This window comes from Chrysemys picta, chromosome 9 (genome assembly GCF_011386835.1).
Source record: "Chrysemys picta bellii isolate R12L10 chromosome 9, ASM1138683v2, whole genome shotgun sequence".
In the NCBI taxonomy this organism is placed as follows: Eukaryota; Metazoa; Chordata; order Testudines; family Emydidae; genus Chrysemys; species Chrysemys picta.
The window spans coordinates 39,439,670-39,464,531 of record NC_088799.1 but is presented as its reverse complement, the minus strand read 5'-3'; the positions used below and the strand labels follow the sequence as shown (position 1 = coordinate 39,464,531).

General features: G+C 42.3%; 1 long non-coding RNA gene across 1 annotated transcript; it reads left to right on the top strand.

Annotated features, from left to right (window-relative positions):
• The first annotated feature begins 84 nt into the window (after window positions 1–84).
• LOC135973577 (uncharacterized) lies at window positions 85–24,053 on the top strand. The gene is made up of 4 exons (XR_010590483.1): window positions 85–174; window positions 14,029–14,123; window positions 21,626–21,719; window positions 23,059–24,053. It is a non-coding gene; the product is annotated as an uncharacterized LOC135973577 (long non-coding RNA).
• The last annotated feature ends 809 nt before the right edge of the window (window positions 24,054–24,862 follow it).

Sequence of the window (24,862 nt, the reverse complement as noted above, 5' to 3'; positions counted from 1 at the left end):
ACCTCCCAATTCTGTATCTTTGGTTTCATGTCTGAACAAGCAATAACTCACTAATCTGATATTTGGTTTCATGAATAAATAGGGGTGCTATAACAAAGAAGACTACTACACTGATATGCAAGACCCTGGAAGGACTCTGACAGAATCTTGAAGAGGATGTTTCTTGCTTCTTTGGTAAAGTATTTTTCATGTTATACCTATTTTTTTTTAAATTTGTAACATAATATTAAAGTAGTTGACAGCTATTCTGTTGTTCCATTGTGAAAATTCAGTCGTCTACTATGCACAAGAGCCATTAAAGAAATATTTGCTTTCTTTTTTTACAATTGGCAAGGTGTTGTTTTTCTACTATCCTTGCTTTAAAAGTGGGTCAAGTATTTGTTTTTATTCAAAATTTGCAATTTTTCTACTTTTGGGAAGATACTATACCTGGAAATTTTCACTATAAAATATGAAAGCTTTGGAAAGTTACTTATGAGCAAATGAAAACTGGAAATATTGAAAGCATTCAGGACACCTTGCCTGTAGCTTCACTATTGCTCAAGAAAATTATATTATCTATATCTAAAGAATTGTATATATCACTCCATGTTGTAATCTGTATATGCCAGATCTATTAGAGAAGTGGGAGTAGAACTCTTATTGATGTCTTGTAGAGTTTTTAGACATTTTATTGGGACAATTTCTTGTATATCTTTGGCTGTGAAGCCAGTGTATGGTTCTTATTTTCAAATGTGCTGAGCACCCATGTCAACTGAAGTCTATGTATTCAGTACGCCCTAAAAATTAAGCCCTCTGAGTTTTACTGTGTGCAATTAATAATAATGCAACTAACAACTGTGCTTCATAGTAGAGCTGATAGGAGAAATTTTGATAAAACCATATTCTGTTGGAATATGTAGTTCCATCAAAATGCTTAGCAAAATCAAGTCACTTGTGCTGACATTTCATTTTTGAAGAATACTGGAAAAGTTCCAATAAAATCAAAACATCCTATTTTGACATTTCAGAACAAAAAGTATCTTTCCTGGGCCATTTCCCTGTGGCCCCAGCAAGGCAGCCAGTCCTTCTCGAGCTCCAGGGAGTGACTGAAGCTGCTCTGCCCTGCAGCTGTTCTTACAGGGGCCTGCCAGGCCCTGATTGGCTGCTCTCCTCAGCCCTTCTCTGATTGACTGTCTCCTACACATCCTCCCTAGGGCTCTTTTAACCCCTTAGAGCCTAGTGTGTGGCACAGTGCTCCATTGGGAAGCTGGCAATATCTCATCCTCAGGGCTGGCTCTAGGCACCAGCTGACCAAGCACGTGCTTGGGGCGGGACCTCAGAAGGGGCAGCCAATGTTGGGGTGGCAGGGGGTGCTCGAGGTTTTTTTGTTTGTTTTTGTTTCGGCCGGGCAGCGCGGGGGTGGGTGTGGGGGGGCGGGGGCTTCGGCGGTGCAGCACTGGGGGGAGGGGGGGTTGGGCGGCCTGACGCGGCGCTCGGGGGATTTGGCTGGCCTGGCCCGGTGAGGCGCGGCGCTCGGGGGTTTGGGCGGCGAGGCGCGGCGCTCGGGGGTTTGGGCGGCGCAGCGAGGCGCTGGGGGGGGCACGTTGGGCGGCCCGGCGCTCCAGGGGGGCGGGGTTTTCGGCGGCCCGGCACAGCACTGGGGCGGGGGTTTGAGCGGCCTGGCAGTCCGGGGATTTGGGCGGCCCGGCCCGGCGTGGCGCTGGGAGGGGGATTGGGTTTGGGCGGCCCAGCAGCGGCGCTCGGGGGGGGGGGGTTGGCGGCGCGGCGCTGGGGCGGGAGGTGTTACGGCGGGGCGGCGCTCTTCTTTTTTGCCTGGGGCGGCAAAAAAGTTAGAGCCGGCCCTGCTCATCCTCAATGGTATGAAGCTTCAATTTGTAGCTCAGCAGGGTTGGACCTCACTGGTGCATAGAGTACTCAATATTGCTGGTACTGGGCCTTTGGCTAGTTTAATTTGGGGAGGGAAATTTCATAGTTGGGGGAAGTGTGGAAGGAAACATTTCTTTGTTAAGCTGATAAAATAAATGCCCACTCATTGAAGCTGTTTGGAGTGTTAGACCTGACAGAGATGGACTAGCAAGCTGAATGCAAATGAGGCAGACAAAGGTGCCTGGTAAATACAATTTATTATGTGACTCTGCAGTTTATCTTGTGGATATTGCCTCCACATATGTCCTCTATGACAGGGCTGGGACCAGTACGGGGAGCAGACTGCACCATAATCTTAAAGGATGTGTAGTCTGTGCATCTCCACGGCACCCCAGGGAATGTGGAAAGAGATTGTGCCAATGTACAGCCTCTCAGAACCCCACTGTGGGATAGCTTCTATCGGTGAGCATAACATTAGCATAACACCGCTCCATGAGATTCTGGGTGGGAGGGGGAGCCAAATACTCCAGCATAGAGCCCACTTTGGTGTTTCCAGGTTACTGCCTCTGTCTCCAGCTGCTTCCAAGGCTTTGTTTTCCTTTGCTTCCAGCAAAGCCAGTAGCTCCCAATCACCATCCATTCTCCTTTCTATTATTTTTTTCACTCACACTCACTATCTGGCCCTCATTAATTTTCCCTGGTGGTTCACAGTGCCATACTTCCAAGATACTGTTACGATTCTCTCTACCTGCTTCCAGACCCATCTACCTCATTCTCTGACTGTCTGCTACCTGGGTGCAATCTCTTTTAAAAACCTTAATTTAAAAGAACCAGAACTGAATCCCTAGAGAACAAATAGACTATCTCACCCATGAAGGGTGATTACCAGTCTTTCACTTGTTTAAAAAAAAGTGCCTTTCATCTCTCTCTGGGCTGCGGCCCTTTTGAGTTATGTGTCTTTCATAAGCAGGAAGGAAACGGAGTGCTCACCCTTCATGGGTGAAGTATCCTATACATATTCAGGGCCAGGGAGCAAGCAATTATAAATAGATTTAAAGAGATGCCAAGATCATTGTCTGGAAACATCAATTACTGTGAATTCTTTGTTTGTTCCTTCCCTCACCTTGTGTTTCACATTACAGGTTGTAGCAGTGGCGTGGCTGGTTATACATTTTAATATTAGGGGTGACAACTGATTTGCCCCTGCCAAAGCATTGACTTGGAGATTACAACAAGTCTATGAAATAACTCGTGTTTACCAATAGTAACAAATGGGGCTAAATTAAATCCCAGTGTAACTCCTTTAGTCCCCTCCCCCTGCAGGGAGATGGTTTGAAAACTCTGTACCTCCTGAACACAGGGGTTGCACAGACCATGGAAATTGGTGTGTGGGGCACAATCTAACTCTTTGACCCAGCAAAACTTGTTGAAATGTCACCATGCAGCATAAATGCTGCTATTTCTGACTCAGGTTCAGTGTATTTTCTCTGGGTGGATTTTAAGGTGTTGCTTATAAGCTATGAAGCCTTAAAGGCTTAGAACTGGCCTACTTGAGCAACTACCTCTCTCTCTGTATCATCCTGCCACAGCAGGGTCTTGAGCTGGATCTTCTCATTATAAAGAGAGGGGCAGCTGGCAGAGAGTCCTTCATGACTCTGGAACTTGCTCCCCCCCTTAGTCAAAAATAGCCCAACTCTGGTGACTTTCCAGACATGCTGCAAAAGACGTCTGTTTGAGAGGGTCTCTGAAGAAGGCTGAGGGTCTGCTTCTTAGATGATGGAGGTTGGTGGCTGGATGGCCAGCTGAGTTCCTGTGAAATGGATTTCAGTGCTGCTGATTTTTAATTTAATTATATTTATTGTATGATTAATAATGGCAGAGCGCCTAGAGCTTTGGATAGGTGTCTTAATCATTTTGAATCTAAATAAATATAATAAATAAATGTTAGGGGCTTGTTTTCAGAAGAGCTTAGCAACCAACAGCTCCTAGTTGGGAATCTAAGTAAGTGGCCATATATTCAGGAGTTGTTTGGTGATCTCTTGAAAATGTGACCTCTTCAGTTAGGTGTCAAAATGGGAGCTAATCTTTTTAAAAAAAATCAGTCCTTATATGAGTGCTGAACACTTTGGAAATTCTGTCCCATAGGGTCCAACCATACCCTGAAATATGAAGACTACAAATTTGTCAAGTGTCCAATCAAGCATGCAAGTTAGCGGAAGTAAATGGATGATTGTTGCATCAGGCACCCAGTGACAGCATAGGTCCAGCCCCAAGACAGGAAAAGGAAACCTACAGGACAGCAGCAAGTCAGCAATATGGATGTCATCAGAAGAAAACACTGAGAGGCAGGAATGCTTCTATCTTTGCAATGAGGGCAAAGGCGCATGGGCACATGAACATCACACCGTCACTAATTTCCAAATAATATATTATAATTATATATCACATTGTAATGTACATTACAAATATCAGGCGTTGTTTCCTCTGCTGTCCCCCCTAGTAATATTAGATATGCTCGGATTGGGATCAGGGCGAGAAAGATGAGGAGCTCTTGGCTGACTTTCTAACCTTGAGCTGAAAACCCCTTGGTGCAGAATGAGTTGCCATAACCCAGTTTGTGGTTTCTAGAATAATAGTCAAAGAGGACCATAACCAGTGCCACAGAGAGCTATCAGATGCCGTTTCTCTTTTTAAATATCTAATTGTGCCAGCCTCGAAGTGCAACCCATTTGTTTTAGCAATGCAATAGCTCCAGAGAAAAACAATACTTTGGCTAGATTTTGTAGCTCACAATATCTAGAAGTAAAAATAGAAGCAAAGTTAGTTTAGCTCTCAGCATGGGAGAGGAAATCTGGCTTCCCGCAGCAACCATCAACCTGAAATTTTAAAGCAGCAGCTGGAAGATCCATGAGCCTTTTGCAGCTGTTTGATGTAGTATTTCAATTTTTTTTATTCATCAGCTTTGAACAACCTTACAGTCTGTTTTGTCACTTTACAATATATCAGTGTGTGGGGGTCATTTTGTAACAGCTATACATCTGATAATAATATAGTTGCATATCTTAGATGAATGATTTATAAGTGCATATATATATATATGCACATGTGTTTATTATCTTTGTATGTATACATATGTGCATGTATATATGTAAGTGTGTATATATATGTGTATATATATATATATATTGATATATGTATAAATGTGTGTAGGTGTATAGATGCACACACATATATACTGTAGATTGTACATTGATATTTCTCTTTACTCTTCCAATATACATTTTTGCTTCTCTTTGCCCCATGAAGTGGGCCTGCTCTATGCTACAGACTTTTGGATATTTGAAGGCACACCTCTTTGAAGGCACACATCATCCATCAATATGATGTCGAGCAATGGAGTGGCAGACATACAGTTTTTATTCAGTGGTCACCTTAAACCGTCAGGGCTACATCCTCAGCTGGTGTAAATCAGCAAAGCTTCCCTGACTTGCCTGGAGGGTGGGCCATTTTACAGCAGCTGAGGATTAGGCCCTCAGAATATGTCAGTTGTTACCACAGATCAATAAATAAAAATTTGGTGCTATCTCCGATGACTCTATTAGTAATATATATATTTCAGATAATACTGTGTGAAGTGAGCCTTTTAAATGAGGAGGAGTACTTGTGGCACCTTAGAGACTAACAAATTTATTAGAGCATAAGCTTTCGTGGACTACAGCCCACTTCTTCGGATGCATATAGAATGGAACATATATTGAGGAGATATAGCATTCTTAAAACTACAATACCCACCTGCTGAAGTGAAAAAACAGATTGACAGAGCCAGACGAGTACCCAGAAGTCACCTCCTACAAGACAGGCCCAACAAAGAAAATAACAGAACACCATTAGCTGTCACCTTCAGCCCCCAACTAAAACCTCTCCAGCGCATCATCAGAGATCTACAACCTATCCTGAAAGATGATCCTTTACTCTCACAGATATTGGGAGACAGACCTGTCCTCGCTTACAGACAACCCCCCAACCTAAAGCAAATACTCACCAGCAACCACACATCACTGAACAAAACCACTGTCCCAGGAACCTATCCTTGTAACCAACCCCGATGCCAACTCTGTCCACATATCTATTCAAGTGACATCATCATAGGACCTAATCACATCAGCCATACCATCAGGGGCTCGTTCACCTGCACATCTACCAATGTGATATATGCCATCATGTGCCAGCAATGCCCCTCTGCCATGTACATTGGCCAAACCGGTCAGTCTCTACGCAAAAGAATTAATGGACACAAATCTGACATCAGGAATCATAATACTCAAAAACCAGTGGGAGAACACTTTAACCTGTCTGGTCATTCAATGACAGACCTGCAGGTGGCTATATTACAACAGAAAAACTTCAAAAACAGACTCCAAGGAGAGACTGCTGAGCTGGAATTGATATGCAAACTAGACACAATCAACTCAGGATTAAATAAGGACTGGGAATGGCTGAGCCATTACAAACATTGAATCTATCTCCCCTTGTAAGTATTCTCACACTTCTTATCAAACTGTCTGTACTGGGCTATCTTGATTATCACTTCAAAAGTTTTTTTTCTCTTACTTAATTGGCCTCTCAGAGTTGGTAAGACAACTCCCACCTGTTTATGCTCTCTGTATGTGTGTATATATATCTCCTCAATATATGTTCCATTCTATATGCATCCGAAGAAGTGGGCTGTAGTCCACGAAAGCTTATGCTCTAATAAATTTGTTAGTCTCTAAGGTGCCACAAGTACTCCTGTTCTTTTTTTAAATGAGGGCCACTGGATGTGTGCTTTCTCTGTAGCATATATGCAGCCTAAGGAGTTATGAAAATCAAGCTGTCCACTTACTGCTAACAACTCATCATCAACATTAATAGTGTGGGAATAGGAGACATTTGCTCAGTCGGAGGAGCAGTGGAATTCAGTGTTTGATTATCAGTTTGAAAAGGTAGTGAACCAGCAGGATTCCCTTACTCTGCCTGAGCGAGGCGTTGTCTAGCACATTACCCTTCACTTTTCCCTAGAAATGCTTATTAGCTTTTCACAGTCAGTGAGTTCCAACAAGAGGTGGCACTAGGGGATAGCAAGAATTAATCTATTAAAACATGCACACACTGTGCTCTACAGTCCCTCTCTATAAGTCCCCCCACACTCTTTTTAACTCTGTATTTCGTACAGCTGGATTATTCTTGTCAATTAAAATCAAAATGAAAATTCAGAATGGGGGGAGTCCTTAACTGTAACCTCCTCAAACAACTCAATTCAGAGCCCCTAAGGGAGTGCTACTGGCCATTGGCCCATCTGAAGAAGGCTGTGTTAATTCTCAGCCTGGATTAAAAGATGTTTACATCATCATGTATGACTGTTAGATATATATTGATGTATTAACAGCTTTTTCCTCCAGACTGCTCAGCTCATCCATCCCCATTTGCACTCCAGCTCTACTTACTGATGCTCTTTTGTTGGTGGGGGAGATTTCCAAAGGCACTTCATTCATTTCTGCTTGAATGCATGTATGAGCCTAAATGCCACATGTGCCTTTGCAAATCTTTCCTATGTCAGATCTTCTCCTGCCCCCACTACAAAGAAAACCACTGGCAGCAGCACCCCTCACTGGGACTCATCAGCCTCTGTGATGTCTGGATCCCTTCCTAAAGAACTAGGTTTTGATTCAGGAGATCTGAGTAAAGATTCCAGCTCTACCACAAACTTCCTGTGTGGCCTTGAGCAAGTCACTTATTCTCTGTGTGCCAGAGTTCCCCATCTGGAAAACTGGGAGAATAATCATTATTTCTCTCACAGAGTGTTGAGAGGATGAATCAATCGCCTAATGTACTGCAGTGTTGGGGGAAATGTAAGTACCTACATAAGTAGGGAGTAGACCTACTCTTAAGGGTCTGCTTCAAGTCTGAGTCTGCTGAGTGGAGTGGTCCTGTGCAGACAGCACCTCACCGCTTCTGCACAGATTCAGCAACTGTGTGTGTCGGTGCCTGGGCACAAATTAACATGAGCAGGCCCCTGTGTTTTAATTCTGGTTTTGACACAGACTTGTCAGACCACGTGCAGGTCACTTAGGGCCAGATTTTTTAACTATTTAGCCACCTGAAGATGCAGGTAGGTGCCAAGTGAGATTTTCAAAAGCAACAAAATACCTCTTCATCTCTCCCCTCGAAGGGTATTGGAAAGCATAGCTAAATAACCTTTGTAAAGTACTGTTCATTTAATCCTCCACAGGGGAGGTGCAGAGAGTTACACAAAGAAATACAAAGTTAAAAATGATGGGTGGAACCGTGAGCTTGGGAACTGCATCAAATGTGTGTTTTGCACCAAGTTATGCCTGCCTAGTAGGAAGGGTAAGGGTAAAGAGAGAAATGTGAAAGTACATCTCTCATTTGCATACAGAGGATCTATGTCATCTCTGATATGTCCACCTATACCCAGCCTGTTTTTCACCCAGTGTTCTTGAGGGTAAGGTAACAGGTGGGCTCAGTGTGGTGCACTGTGCCTACCGCTCCGTCTTACTCATGCTTATGTGAAACCGCTGTTCGCACTGGCATTGGAATGCAACAAACAATGCTCCCTTGCTATGCATCAGAGGTGAGAACATTACTTAGTACCTGGCTCCCAGTCTTGTGCTCAGTCCACTAGACCATGATGCTTCTTGGAGTCCTGCACTAACACAAACCTCCAGGGGAGGAATGTGGAAAGCAGAGATTTCATGAACTTTTTTTTTTAAAAAGCAGGGGGCAAATTTTGAGTGGGGAACATCCCCCCACCTTTTCATGGTGACTATTTTCCCTAGATCTACTAGACTCAAGCCTTTGTTTACCTCCATCCTCACGTCTGTCAACAATTCAGGCATGTCTCCTGGTCAGGAGGAGTTAACATGTTACATTTGAAATGGGGCCTGTATCTAAGTCTTAAATAATGAATATCTCAAGCTCCTTTCACCCCTAGTATGTGCACTGCTGTAAATTCAAGGGTATGTTCTAATGCTGGTTCCTCCCCACCCCACTTGCAAGGATCTCTTTTGCAACATGTGGGCACTATGTATCCTGAGAAGGTGAAACAAATTTCTGATGAACTTGGTGCAAGGTAGATGCTCCCGAATACTGTGGAAAAACTGCAAATGAGCAGTCTCAGAGCTTGGAAAATCTGCTCTTTTAACAGGCTTCTTCCAGTCACCCTGGTCTTTTATATGTTTGAGAGAATGTACAGTAAGTCTGAGTTGTACAAATGGAAGTTAAAACCCCCAAGTCTGAAACATGCTAATCAAAGTTTAAATCATCACTGTACATAATGTTTTCTGAGGAAGTCTATTCTGCTTACCAAACCATAGCAACTATATGCTAATAATGTTAAAGGCCTGATGTAAACCCACAAAAGCAAAGAAGAGATTTGAAGCTGATCGTGAATCTTAGTCTTTAGAGTAATGTGGGTCACCTTCTCTTTGCTGGTTCAGAGGGACTTGAAAGACCCAATGTCAAAATTGTTTGTAGCTATGTATTGTACAGGTAGCAATGCTGAAAATGATAGTGGTTTCCAAAAGAAAGATCATAAGTTGAGCTTATTGAACATTGTTTTCACTCACTAAAGAGACAAATTGTGGTTCGGCCATTACAGTTGCCTTGCACCCCCTTACAGTCCATGCCAGTTATCCATACCATGGGCAGGGTGCAGGAGGGAAAGCATGCTTTCTAGGTGGGCTACACCTTCTTCCTCCCTACCACCCCTTGTGTGGGAGAAGGAGGAATGAAACAGGCACTGGATGGAGCCTTCTCACTCCATCCCCCACTCCTCTCAATGTACAAGCTAGCATAGCTGCTGCAGCACACACAAGCATGTATGCAGCACAGGGCCCAGAGCGATTGGTGACTCCCACTGTAGCCATGCCCTGCTCCTTACTCCTGGCCTACAATTCATACTTTAAGATGCAGGGTCCCTCCGAGTGAATTGCAAAGTACTGGATAAAGAACAAATCTCTGACTAAAAGCAAGAGGTTTCCAAAGAGAGAGACAATTGACATGTGATTTCTGCCTAGGGTTGGCCAAGTGTGTGTACAAGATTCTTACTACTACTAGTAGGAAGATGACGCTGTACTCTGCAGCACACCATATCAAACGTGAAAGATGCTGATTTGATCTTTTTGGAGAGCAGGTGCTCACTCTGAAGCAATCTACTGAGGTTCCATTGGGGGTGGTGTGTGTAATGATCTGAAAAGTGTAATGAAAAAGGAGAATGGCAAAATACTTAGACTCGGCTCTCTTCTTTTCTATCCCATCAGGGTAGAGTTAAGAGATGCCAATCACATCACTACATGCCTTCCCATTTCTTCCTGTTTTTAAACACAGATAAAAACAATACATAGTTTTAAAGATGTTTCTTTGAATTTCCTGAGGATGCAGGTGGCTCTACAGTCAGCAGGGAAGGGAATGGAAGCTGAACTTTTTGGAGGGAAGATTGTTCCTTCCTAGTTTTCACAGACTGCCAAATTCTTTGGGGGAGCATATGTGCTCCTCTAGTCTCCTTTCCCACCCTTTTGTTCCATTCAGCTATCTTTATGACATGACAGGATCGGGCAGACTTTTCCAGCTCCCCTTTAATTCAAAGTTGCAGTGTCAGGCTTGTCGGGGCTGACTCAAAGCCCACTCAAGTCATTGGAAAGACTGTCATTTACACCAGTGAGCTTTGGATAAGACCTAGAGTGAGCAACTTAACAGATGGCTGGGCTTCCAGAAATAAAAGGGATGTTCCCTAAAAGAGGTCCTATATATATCTACCTCTTGTAGTTTACTTACCTGGCACGTCTAAGGTGATGATCTTTAAAGATGTGTGCCACATTGGGCAACCCAGATAGACACAGAGCTAATGCGAACTATGAAATGTTTATATTTGAACATGGGTCTTGCTAGATAACATCAGGCACCTTTAGATTCTAAACCTCTGGAGATCTTCCTTCTTCCAATATAAGGATATAAGTGGAAAGGGAAATTGTAGGGACAATATAGGTCTTTAATAAATCAGGAGGGAAATTAAATTAATCATAAAAAGAACAGGGGTACTTGTGGCACCTTAGAGACTAACAAATTTATTAGAGCATAAGCTTTCGTGGACTACAGCCCACTTCTTCGGATGCATATAGAGTGGAACATATATTGAGTATTATGATTCCTGATGTCAGATTTGTGTCCATTAATTCTTTTGCGTAGAGACTGTCCGGTTTGGCCAATGTACATGGCAGAGGGGCATTGCTGGCACATGATGGCACATATCACATTGGTAGATGTGGTAGACCGGACAGTCTCTACGCAAAAGAATTAATGGACACAAATCTGACATCAGGAATCATAATACTCAAAAACCAGTGGGAGAACACTTTAACCTGTCTGGCCATTCAATGACAGACCTGCGGGTGGCTATCTTACAACAGAAAAACTCTAAAAACAGACTCCAACGAGAGACTGCTGAGCTGGAATTGATATGCAAACTAGATACAATCAACTCAGGATTGAATAAGGACTGGGAATGACTGAGCCATTGCAAACATTGAATCTATCTCCCCTCGGAAGTATTCTCACACTTCTTATCAAACTGTTTGTACTGGGCTATCTTGATTATCACTTCAAAAGTGTTTTTCTCTTTTTTTTTCTCTTACTTAATTGGCCTCTTAGAGTTGGTAAGACAACTCCCACCTGTTCATTCTCTCTGTATGTGTGTGTATATATCTCCTCAATATATGTTCCACTCTATATGCATCCGAAGAAGTGGGCTGTAGTCCACGAAAGCTTATGCTCTAATAAATTTGTTAGTCTCTAAGGTGCCACAAGTACTCTTGTTCTTTTTGCGGATACAGACTAAAACGGCTGCTACTCTGAAACCTGTAAATTAATCATGACTATAGCTGGGTGAACTAGTCATTCTGAATTATTTTATTTATGAGATTTGGTCTTGCCCCACCCTCATCTACAAATTGATCTTACATTTTGGTTCACTATGTTCTTTCACAAACAATTTGTAGCTAATAGTCCTTCAACAATTTGTTATTCTTAATTCTATATTTGGGCTCAGTCACCTGAGTGAAATGATGGTGTTTCTGCTCCCAGATTAGGAAGTAAAAGTAATGTCCAAAGAAATCATTCAGACTTCAAATCCCTTGGAGAGAAGAGGGAGGAGCACTTTAAAGAGAACTGCAATTCTAGAAAAAATTAGGATGTTTTAAGTCACTAGCTGTCCTCTTTTGCACAAGAAATAGCATAATATTTAGCTATGTATTGTATGTAGATCCCATATTTTAATAACTACTTTCCTTTCTGATTCAGACAGAAACAAAGAAAAAAGCCAGACTTATTGGCTATCTCTGTTCATTTTTGTCTTATCACATGGCCACCAAGTCATTGCATATACATGTCTGTCTCATCTTACGCGGGGGTTCCGTTCCGCGGTTAGCGCGTAAAGCGAAAACCGCGTATAGCCAAAACCCCATTGAGTTCAATGGCGGGCAAAATCACCCGCACTACAGGTATAGTATTAAAATTGTTATTTTTCTCTTTTTGTTTTTGTTTTTGCCGACCGCGTAAAGTTGAAATTGTGAATGTTAAATGCGCGTAAGATGCAATGGACCTGTACAGTATATAATATAGTGCTACTAGGCTTGTATTTCCAGTGCAAATGTGCTTGTTCATGTGTGAATACTCTTGCTCATGCACAAATACCCATTTGTATGAATAAAAGCTCCTTCTCAAACATTTTAGTATGAATGATAGTCACATCAGTAGTTGCAGAAAAGCAAACAAGACAGGTTACAAATATCACAGCTCGAATTGCAAACTGGATTTAGTAAACTTATTACCTAATAAACTTTCCCACTATTTGCCTCTCTCTAAGATTATTCAAGAATGGCTTACAGTTTGGGCAATCAGAAAGGAAACATATTGTAAAAATATAATATCATATATTATAATTTGATATGCATTTAACAGACTAATTTTATAGAATGTATGTACAGCTTGATAAGATAATGTTGCTAACAGAACCTTATATTTTCCATTTCCTACTACTTAGGGTCAAATTATGCCTGTCTTAATCACCCTGAATTGTTCCTTATTCCATTAATGTTCTTCAGTATTATTTTTCATTTACTTTCTGCTTTTTGGGAAGAAGCAGGGCTGAAATGGGAGGGATTATATCTCAAGCTTAATAATGTTATTCACTGTCATGCAGAGTTTACCTGGTGGGTTATAACACCGTAATGTTCCAGCTTTTATGACATGGTTTCCCTGGCCTGTGTGAGTGGGCCAATGAGCATTATAAACTGGTCACAGTTCCACAGTATAATTAGAACATGGCTTGCTCCAACCGATATAGACAAGATGAGGTTTTAGCATGGCGTCCAACACAGTAAAATGTGGCCTATAGGGAGGTCTTAAATATCCCGTGTAGGCTTTGAAGTTCTTTACAGGTGAATGGGGTTGGGGAGAGAACGTCACACTTTTGCTGTTGCTGTTGGTTGGCTGGGAACATTTTTCTGGAAGTCTAGCACCCTGCCTATAGTACAAAAATCAACTGTGTTGATAGGATATAATATAATTGGGCAGCAACCCTTGGTTTATATTGGGACAGCTGTATCTTCAGATAAGAAAAAACAAACCTAAATGAGAAGTTTAAAATTTGAAAAGGAAAAAAAATGCAGCAAAAAAAATTGTAGAGTAACCCTAAAACTGTCAGCTGCACCATATTCTCACCTCATGTTTTATCATACTCTATGGCTAAGGCAGCTTTCTGATTGACTTTTCTGGGGTTTTTTATTAGATATTTAGTATATTCCTCAATCAACTCATTGAGCTCCCTGAACTTCTTAGCAGGGTACCTGGTAAGACTAGGATGGGGGGAAAGTGTTTGCCAACTTAGTGGCCAATGCTTACTCAGACTCTATTAAAATCTTAGCATGTCCTGAGCATGCTTATAAGCATTTTTAAATGCCCAATCTTAAAATATATATTTCTCAAGGAGCCACAGCAAGTCTGAAGCTTTCAGTGTTCAGCCAGTATTATTATTGGTGAGCAAAATATGTCTTCATTTTTCTTGATGGAAACATATATCTGTATCTTTTTCTCTACTTTCTCTAGTTCATAAATGGTTGAATGGAATCTCCTCAGATTTCCGATGAAAAGTCCATCTGTGATGGGACAAAGCAGGGACATTTTCAGCCCCAAAGTTTAAGGTATGTACTTCCCCTGATATAGCTAGTCTTTGAGTGGTGAAGGAAGGGAGTGGAACCATGGGTCTGACAACTACCTGACTCTTTTTGCCAACTTTGGGCCTCCATATATTCCAGGAGAGACATTTTAGTAGCAGTCCTGTGCTCCTCCAAATGCAGAGTTCTGCTTGGTACTTACAGGGGGCACATTAGAGTGGGTGAATGCTACTTATTCCCTACCCTTTACATTGAATGGCTGAATAAGGGCCAAGAATCTAGCCCTTGGTTATGAAAGGCAAATGGAAAGTTTTTAAGGGCTGTTGCTATATAGGCTATTACTGTGCACACACTAATACTGCCTGTTAATGAAGAACTTCAACAGCTGAGCTTAGTAATGGTATGAAATATGGCTAACTGGTGGGGATTTGGAGAGAGACCATTGCACTGATTGGCTGGAGTGCTACACTACCATGGTTTGTATAATTGCAAGTGGTCTCATTCTAATCCCTGATGGACAAGTGGTCACAAATGGTCTGATCAACTACTACTGAAGTCACTGGAAAGATTCCCATTGACGTCATTGGGTCAAGCTCTACTTTCACAGTTCTGTTTACTGTAAGATTTTATATGGCTTCCATCACCATAGTGTATGATCACTTCACAGTCTTTAATGTATTTAGCCTCACAGCACCCCTGTGAGGTAGGAAAGTGAAGCACAGGGAGACTGTGAGTTTCCCAAGGTCATACCAGAAGTCTGTGATGGAGCTGAATTGAACCTGGGAATCCTGAGTCCCAGGATAGTGCCCAAACTTCCTGTCTTAATTGGCATTGTTAATTATTGTTCCAGTCAGGAGCGGCTCTAGCCATCAGCAAAGCAAGCACGTGCTTGGGGCAGCCCATTTGCGGGGGCGGCAGGGATCCAGCATGGGAGCTGAGAACCAGCAGGGGGCCCTGGGAGTGGTAGTTCCTTGGTTAGCTCCCTGCCTATAGAGCCAGCCCTGGAGCAGGGAAAGAACTACATTTCCCAGCATTCCCTTGGCCACTACCAACAGGAAAGAGGGGGAGGGAGGGAGGTAGCTGAGACCTCATGCTGCCGTGAATGGAGAGCTGCACTGTGAATAGGGATACCATATTTTAACATTAAAAAAATAGGACACTCCACAGGGAGGGAGGGTAGCCCCACCCTGCCACCATCCACTCCCTCTGATTGCCCCCCACAGAAACCCCAACCCATCCAACCCCCCCCGTCCCCTGATCACCCCTGCCCCTAACTGCCCCCCAGGACCCCACCCCCTATTTAAGCACTGCTGCTCCCTGTCCCCTGATTACCCCCTCCCAGGACCCCTGCCCCTAACTGCCCCCCTGCCCCTAACTCCCCAACCCCCTTACCGTGCCACTCAGACCAGCTGAGTGCCACTCAGCTCTGGCTCCGCGCAGCGCCAGACACACTGCTGCATACATGCTGCCGTGCTCCCCCGCAGAGCCACAGCCCCTTTCCCCTCCCACCCCCAGCACCTGCCTTCCAGAATTGAACACCTCAAAATTCAGGAGTGCTCAAGCTCAGTTTGGGCAGCTGTTACTGCATTTCTCCCAAATCAAATATACGGATCCACTGTAACTTGCTGTAGAAAAAGTAGGGTAAAATTGAGCAAGAAATGCTTCCCAGTGGTTATTAGGACTGGAATTGCTATTTTCAACAGCCATTGCCTTTTTGTTTGTTTGTTTGTGTAAAAGGAAGACAGTGATATTGCATTGGCAAATTCCCCATAGAAAGAAAGAGTGGAACAAAAGAATAATAAAGGCACCTCAACTTTTCCTCATTTATGTAGGACAGTCTTATAATATGCATCCAGATATCCTCCAATCACACAAGCTGAAAATTGTTCCACTTTACTGCAGTTCTGTAATCATATGGGAACCAATCCTGTCTGTGTTCTGTGCACATCTAAAATTCCTGCTGAATGACTTGCCGTGGGAGTGAGTTACCAGTGACCCAGGGCTGTGGCGGAAGGAAGGTGCAGGTGGGGAGGGGAGAGAGCCCAGGACTGGGGCGGCAGGAGGTGTGTGTGTGGGGCAATGGTGGGGAGGAATGGGGGAGCCCAGAGCTGGGGCAGCAGGGGGGTGCGGCGAGGAGCCCAGGGCTGGGACGGGGGGGCAGCCAAAATTTTTTTTGCTTGTGGCGGCAAAAAACCTAGAGCCGGCCCTGGTTCCAGCAGAGAGACAACAGACTGAAGGAACATGGAAATTCTACACAAAGGTGGTTTGAAGTCTAGGGTTGAAGCCACGGTGGGTTTTTAGGTAGTTCTTGTAAATAATGCCGATGCTCTCTACACTTGCTCTGGCAGGTTAATGAAGGTATTTAACTTCCAGTGCTCTCAATCCAGCATCTTTCTTCAGCATTAGCCCTTTTTTTTTTTATAAAACAAGGAGTCAAGGTCAGCACTAGTGTCTGACAACCGTGCTTTACCACATTCTTGTTATAAATGCATTTCTCCTCAGTGTCTAAAAGTTGGATTAAAGTGAGACAGACCTGAACAGTATATAAATGCTGAAACTCATTAAAATCATTATCTAATTAAAAAGAAGTCAAAATGAATAAACTCCCTGTATGCCAATGGCTAAAGCCCAACGATTTTCTGAACTGTGCCCTACTTTGCTGTGTGTCACTATTTTTTGCAGACAATGAACAATGGAAAAGAACTGAACCTTTAAAAGTAATATATTACTGGGTAAAGCTAAAACTTGTTGTTTTTCCCCCAAAGCTGATTTTGCAAATACAAATCATTCACCTCCTTCCATTTAGATTTTGTAAGAGCAAGAGAAGAATGAGGAAAGCAATTAGCATTATTGAACCTAAGAGTACAAGAAATTCCACACTGAAATTCCATGATTGGTGTCACAGTTATGGGGTGCAATCCAGGCTTGTGTTATCCCTTACTCTGTAAGGCACTCAGCGTTACAATGCTTTGCTACTGTAGCTCTCCGTCTGGGACACTCACAATCAGCAACAAGTATGTGGGTCACAGAAGTGCTGGTCTGCATGCCTGGTTCAGCATCTCTGACCCTACTAGCCTGTCTACAGCCCCACTCTGACTTCCACCAGCCTTGGTTGACTTTCCCTCAGTCATGACCTTCCATAGAAGTACAAGAGGCTGGTTTCCCCTGTCTTCGTAGGTGAAAGATCTTTGCCTAAGCAGGTTTCTCATCTTATATGCAGTTTCCAGAGACTTCATCTCTCACCCTAGTTGAAGGACCCATCTTCCTCAGCTTGCAAGAGCTCTGTTCCCTTGTATCTGTCTAGTGATGGATGCCAAAGATGGCTTCTGTCCCTGTCTTTATAGACCAGTAAACCTTTGCACTGTATTCTTTGAAAATTAAAACCCAGATGAAGCTTCTCTCTCTCCTGCTGGGGTACAGATGCCATGCTTTCTCCTCCCTCACTTGTTAGCTTAATAGCTTTGTTTCCCTCATATGTAAATGTACCTTCATTGTCTCTGCAGGAGGACTCAGCTGGTCAGAGAAGCAAATACATTCCTTTATCTAAGGGTATGTCTTCACTACCCGCCGTATCGGCGGGTAGCAATCGATTTATCCGGGATCGATATATCGCATCTCGTTACGACGCGATATATCGATCCCCGAACGCGCTCACCGTCGACTCTGGAACTCCACCAGAGCGAGCGGCGGTAGCACAGTCAAAGGGGGAGCCGCGGCCGTTGATCCTGCGCCATGTGGACCCCAGGTAATTCGATCCAAGGTACTTCGACTTCAGCTACACTATTCGCGTAGCTGAAGTTGCGTATCTTGGATCGATCCCCCCCCCCTCCAGTGTAGACCAGCAATAAGGCAGACCTGTTGACTCACTCCCCAGGACATGCCTGGTTTAAACATGTTTTAATCATCATTCCAGCATGTATCCATAACTCTTAATATACACTGTGTACGTACATCACACAAGAATATTAATGATCAGTGAGTTGTTAGTTTTCCAGTGACATATTACATGACACCTTTTAGATACAGATTACAATTATAGTGAGTTGAGGTATACTGAAGTGGTTACGGCAGCTGAAACTCCTTATCTAATAGCAGTGAGTCCCTTGCCCTCTGGCACTGGGATGCTCTTAGGGTCACAGTTGGTTATTGGTTATGTGCATTCTTATTATGTCTCCAAAGAACATAAATTCCCAGAGACACAGGAACGCAAACGTAAATAGTTATTTATACTTCAATGCAATTTGCTCTTCTAAAAATTCAGCTTTTCATGTTTTTTTAATTTTTTTTAAAGTAAATTACATCAGAATGGTCTTTTAAAATTGCTCTGACATAAATTAATCTAAATGTATTTAGTGATTCTTTGAAAAACAAGTACAATTGTTTTGTTTAATGTTAGGCAAATGAATAATTTTCTTGTCTTTTAGGCAGATGAAGAATTACAGTACAGTTTAAACAAGTATGTGAAGTGATTTAGGGTCTAGTCCTGCAAGGTGCTGAGAATCCTTAACCCCTCTTGCCTTCTAGAGCCATTGAGAGTGCCCAGCAATTTATGCAATATTCTTAAGATCTGACAGGATCAGGCCCTAAAGCTCAATCAATGTTCAGAGACTTTTAACACTGCACTTAAAAATAATTCTGGGTGGGTGTTCTTGGCTTCAATCTAAAATACTGCAGTGAAGAGAGAATAGAGTGTATGCTAAAGAAATGTTCTGAAGTCTCTAGCATTCTGTTCTCTAGTGGCAAATTAATTGCTAGCAAAATGCATGCTCCATGGGTGTTCTGCAGGAAGGTGTCGTCTTAGATTGGGACATGCTTTAGGAGCTCTGGGTCTTCCTGTTAGTCAAACAAGACTTGCCTGATTTTAGGAATTTGAGGATCAATATGTATCCATTAATCCAGCTGAAAATATTCAGAGCTTGATCTTGTTCTCAGATACTCACTATAGGCTCATGTTGCCACATATCTTTTAAATCGACAGCTATGTTTGTTGTGATTTGATGCAGCTGCTGATTTTACAAGATAAGTGGTTATATCTGAGAGAGGAATCAAGCCTTTTAACTTTTAAAATAGACGATGTAAAATTAGGTAGGCCAAGTGATATTAACACTACAACAGGCGCTGATCTAGCAAAGCGTTCATGATTTAACTTTGTGTGTGAGTATTCCCACTGCAGTCAGTGGGGTTAGTAACATGTTTAAAGTCTAAGCATATCCTTAAGTGATTTGCCTGCCGTGAGAGCTGGGAGAAAATTTTTCGACTAGGGGTTTATTTGACAAAAAACCACAGTTTTGGACAGGAAAAAAAGTAAACATTTTGAAAAGTCACATTTCATTTCAACACTTTGAAATAAAATGCTTAGATTTCTTATTTTGAAATGATGTTTCATTGTGAAATTTAGCTAGATTTGTTTAAGAAGAAAAAGGGTAAAAAACACATTGTTTGGGGGCAAATAAAACATTTGGTTTGATCCCAATTTTTTTTTTCCATTTCAGTAAGAGGAAAAAAATCCATTTTGGGTCAATTGAAACTTTAACTAAAGTATATAATTTTTTTTTTTTGGTTCAGCCACTGAAATGTAAAGGTCAGAAACACTGTATCTGTCTCTACTTGCTAGTCCCCATATCGTGTATATGATTCGTACATCTTGATATTAGAATCATATGGTATGAAATGGTTCCACATAGTTCAGGCCCCTGCTTGTTTGGCTGGATATATGGGTAGTGTGTGGTGCAGTTGCAATTGCTTATGCTAGGTCTACACTACGGGGAGGGGTCGACCTAAGATACACAACTTCAGCTACGTGAATAGCGTAGCTGAAGTTGCATATTTTAGGTCGACTTACCTGGCTGTGAGGACAGCGGCGAGTCAACTGCTGCTGCACCCCCATCGATCCGGCGGGTAGTGAAGATGTGCCCTTAGTATCTGGGATGTGGCTTCAGAAGTCAGAGGTCACCCTCCCTCTTGTAAGATGGTATTTTGGACTGCAGGGGGATACAGGCTGCACTCAGCAGCAGGCTCTGATGGCTGTTGTGTTAGTTATAGAATGCTTAAATAAAAATAAAGATGTTGTTAAATACAAGCTCTCTGTCTTTGTACATCACCTAGCACTGTGGAGTCCTGACCTATGACTGGGGCTCCTAACCATAATAAGAACAGAAGTGCCATAATAGGAACAACACAGCAATGTCATATTTATGTTTCATTCCAGAGCTTGTTAACAGACAGAGAAAAAGATGAAGAAAAAGTGGACAAAACTATTAAATCCACTTTTCCATATACAGAGATCAATCATATGTTTTCAGGATTCTAGAAAGGAAAACAATACCAAAAAAGAACTCAGATAATGTCTTTGAGAGATCACAATGCATGTCTCCAAGAATCAGAGGGGTAGCCGTGTTAGTCTGTATCCACAAAAACAACAAAGAGTCCGGTGGCACATTAAAGACTAACAGATTTATTTGGTCATAAGCTTTCATGGGTAAAAAAACCCACTTCTTCAGATGCATGGAGTGAAAATTACAGTTATAGGCATCAATATATATTAGCACATGAAGAGAAGGGAGTGACCTTACAAGTGGAGAACCAGTGTTGAAGGCCAATTCAGTCAGGGTGGATGTGGTCCACTCTCAATCATTGATGAGGAGATGTCAATACCAAGAGCAGGAAAATTGCTTTTGTAGTGAGCCGGCCACTCCTGGTCCCTATTCAAGCCCAAATTGATGGTGTTAAGTTTGCAAATGAATTGTAGCCCTGCAGTCTTTAAGGTGCCACTGGACTCGCCATTTTAATGCATGTCTTGTATAACAAGTTGCAGTAACTGTAGAACAAAATATCTGTTGCTTCTGCGCACAGGCAGTATTCTTACAATTTAAAGATGCAGTACACAGAAATCAGACATTACTGTTTTATAAATATATATGCCACACATCACTAATTTATTGCACAGTCCCTGCATCTACCTCTCCTTCACAGGGACCTGGGTGGCTCAAGGTGGCTGGTGGATAAGAGTTCCCATTTTATAAACATCTAGCTTGAACTTTGTAACAAAGAAACTGACACCTATATTTTCCTCAAGGAGTGCTGCTGATGCTACTAAGTAGGAGAGCAGAAGTGGTTGGTGTTTCGCAACCAAAATCCCCAGATTGTTTCTGTGAAATGTACATCCTCAAATAGTACCATTTTTTTAATGAATTTTTAACATGCATGGTAACATATATAGCAGGCAGTAAAATAATAAAAAGTAGTCCATAAATATACATTGCTATATTTCTTTTAAGAGTAGATGCCACTTTTCAGCATCCTATGGAAGTAGCGGCCTCTGTGCTTACCGTAAAAGCAATGTTGGCAGACTCATAAATGACATAGAAAAAAGACAATTCACAGTTAGAAAGGCCATCTTGGCTGTTGTCACTGCTGCTTCAGCTTGGACATTCTGGAGTCTGATCCTATAAATATATAAGAATTCAATTGTGTAATTGCTGTTACTGAGATGAATTCAATTTGTATATATTTTTATACTGTACCATTAGATTTTAGATTCTTGAGCTAGTATGGTTTCCTGTGATGAACACAGATGGGAAGAGCTCCAGACCCTGAGATGCAGAAATTAAGTTACAAAGAGAGGTGAGAAAGAAAGGGGCTGAAGAGAACAAACTCTGTTCAGCATGGCTAATTTTGACATTTGCTTTTAATAATTCCTAAGGTAGGATTTTTGCCTTGTGTTAATTGTTTTAGGTCCTGATCCAAAGTCCACTGAAGTCATATTGGAGTCTGGGCTTTAGTGGGCTTTGAATCAGGCCCTTAGCACTTGTTAAAGGTGTCAGACAGGTGGATTTGTAAATGAAGTCACCTATAGTACAGCATGGGAAGGAGCAATGCTCTCACAGTGCCCCACCAATGTGATTAATTCCCTGAACTGAATGGATCGTCAACAGTGGGAGGAGGGTAGTCTAGTCTCCATGCCCATTTCTCCTGCGTTTTGCGCCTCTGCTAAATGTGCAGGAACTGTGCCAGGTTTGAGGATGTGCTTTAGTTTGGATACGTGTTCACTTGGAACTGGTCTGAGACCACCAACTCACTTCAAATGAGCAATCCAGCATCCACCATTGAATGGTATAAACATTCAATCCCTGGGCTGGATTCCAAGAGTGACCTAAGGGTGAAATGCTCTGTGTTCCCTTACCAATATCCTGAGCCTACCCTCCTTAATTGCATTTTAATTACACTGTACTATGACTAGTTATTAAATGCTTGTATGACACACCCAGACTGCCTTGGTGGAAGGGGGAGGAGGGGCAGATTTATGCATATTATTTTTAGAAGTATTTAAAATGGTATTAGACATTTTGCTTACAGCATTAGGCGTTTTTACAGTAACTGTGGTAAAAATATTGATTTACAATACAACTAAACCTTACCTTAGGTTTTTTTAGACACATGGTTAAATAACACGTTCAAAACCCACTGCACATGAAAAGTGTGTGGGATGGGGTGGTGGTGGGGTGATAGGGGAATAGAAATGCACATGTATTCCTTGAACAGCCCTGTGCAAATTCCGTGGGCAGAAACATGCAGGAGCAAGTGAGGTTGGGTCTAGGATGGCCTCAAGCTCCACTGCTACATGATCTTGTACTGGAGCGTGTTCTAATGAGCTGATGGAGACTATTCCAGTTGTTGACCTGCAATGGAGTCTGTAGAGCAGTCAGGCAGCTGCTTTATGGCCTGGGTAGTGGATGGAATCCTCCCCACTGTGCACCCTTTCATGATTTGCCTCTAAGAATAGGCCATTTTCTAAACCAGTTAGAAACTATTTAAAATGGTGGACTGCTGTTACTGAGTAACAACAGTAAATATAAGACCCAGTCAGGGTCTCATTGACGTGAATGGAAGCTTGTCCTTGTAGTCAATGAGTGCAAGACCAGACTCGTATTCACTATATCTCATCTTTATTTCTTCTTCACAGGAGGCCTGATCCTGTATGGTATTGAGCATCTTCTGCGAGGTGATGAGCATCCTCATATCTGTACAGGATCAGGTCCGTAGCCTTTATGAAGTCTGTATGAAGATATCAGAAGTTAACTTTTAAGCCTATTGAACACTTGCTTAAGCAGCACTTAATCCTTAGCATTAGCCAAGTGCATCCTCAAAATTTTTTGATTTTGGCCACAGGCTGAATGCATAAGTGGCATTTTTGCAAACTCTCCTAATAAATAACAGGTATCAGTATTCACTATTATTAAGCTAAATCATTTCTTTAAAGGCTACATTCCACAATGGATCCAATGACAGCAGTCCTTACTCATGTGAGTAATTGTATTGGTTTTAATGAGTGATCATGTGAGTGAAACCTTTATAGGAGCTGGCATATCACTAGGCCTCTCAATTAAGTGGCGTATACTCTATATCAGTGATACTCAGACTAAGGATCATCAGCTGCAAGTGGCTCTTTAATGTGTCTCCTGCAGCTCTTTGCAGCACATGATATAAAAATACTGTGTGATTTAACTGTTAACCAGTCTAAGTCATTAACCAGTCAGGATGCTTTTACTATGTTATTAACCATTGTAGAAACAATGAATTCACACCATTGTGGCTCTTTTGGGTAATGTTGATTGATAATTTGACTCCTGAGCCACTGAGGTCTAAGTTATCACTGCTCTGCATAAAACAAACAAACAAAAAAGTAAACTTGTATTGCAAATTGTGGGTGTGGGGGTAATTTACAACAGAATTTGGCCTTCTGATGGATTTGAAAGCATACAGAACCTCACTTGCCATTGAGGAGTGATTAAAACTGCTTGTTTTCCTTTAAACTGGTTCCATACATGTGAGCTGAGAAGCCCTCGTACATTTTGTTTTACTTGTTTAAGACCCCAAATCTGTAATAGATTCAGGTGCTTATCTAACACTCACTAGTACAGACAAAGCCAGATTATGTGTGGTCCTGCAGGAGAGCACTAGAAAGGGAAGTGTTTAGGAAGCCTTTCCAACCTCATTCCATGCAGGCATGAGCCCTAATTTAGCTCCACTCCTTTGCACCCTTCAGAATTTTGCTGTGGGAGTTGCTAAGGGCACCTTTGTGTCAAGGCCTCACTGTCCAGAGTGCTTCCTCTAGCATCTTTCAAATGTGCTTTATAATGACTCCTGGCACTGGCAGCCAGCTGATGCTGATGATCCTGATCCATGTGGCTCAACCTCTTTGGAGCCATAATTAAACCGTTCTTTTCTAAACCAAATAATCTGAAAATCATTTTTCATTTATAGCACCTGCCAAAGACAGCTCTTGTAACTTTTTTTGGTGGAAGTAATCCTATTGACTTCAATGCAACTACTCCAGTAAATTGGGATTGCTGGATTGTAACTGCTACTGACTGAAATTTTTCTGATGACATGTATTGGTTTCTGAGGCACAGGATGGAATTTCAGAAGGGGGGGCAGGAAGAGAGAGAGATTTACCCCCCCAAAAAGGCTAGTGGTTAAAGCACTTAAGTGGGATGTGGGAGAGTCAGGTTCAAGTTCCTACTCCAGATCAGGTGGAGTGGAGATTTGAATCCAGGGCTATGGCTACACTACAGCTTAATTTAACATAAGTTATGTCACTCAGGAGTGTAAATTACCCCACCCTCCCACCCCCTGAGCAATGTAAATTACATTGATTTAAGTGCCGGTGTGGACAGCACTATGTTGGCGGAAGAGCTTCTCCTGCCAACATAGTTACTGCCGTTCATGGGGGTACGGCTGTAAACTCTCTAATGTAGCCATAGCCA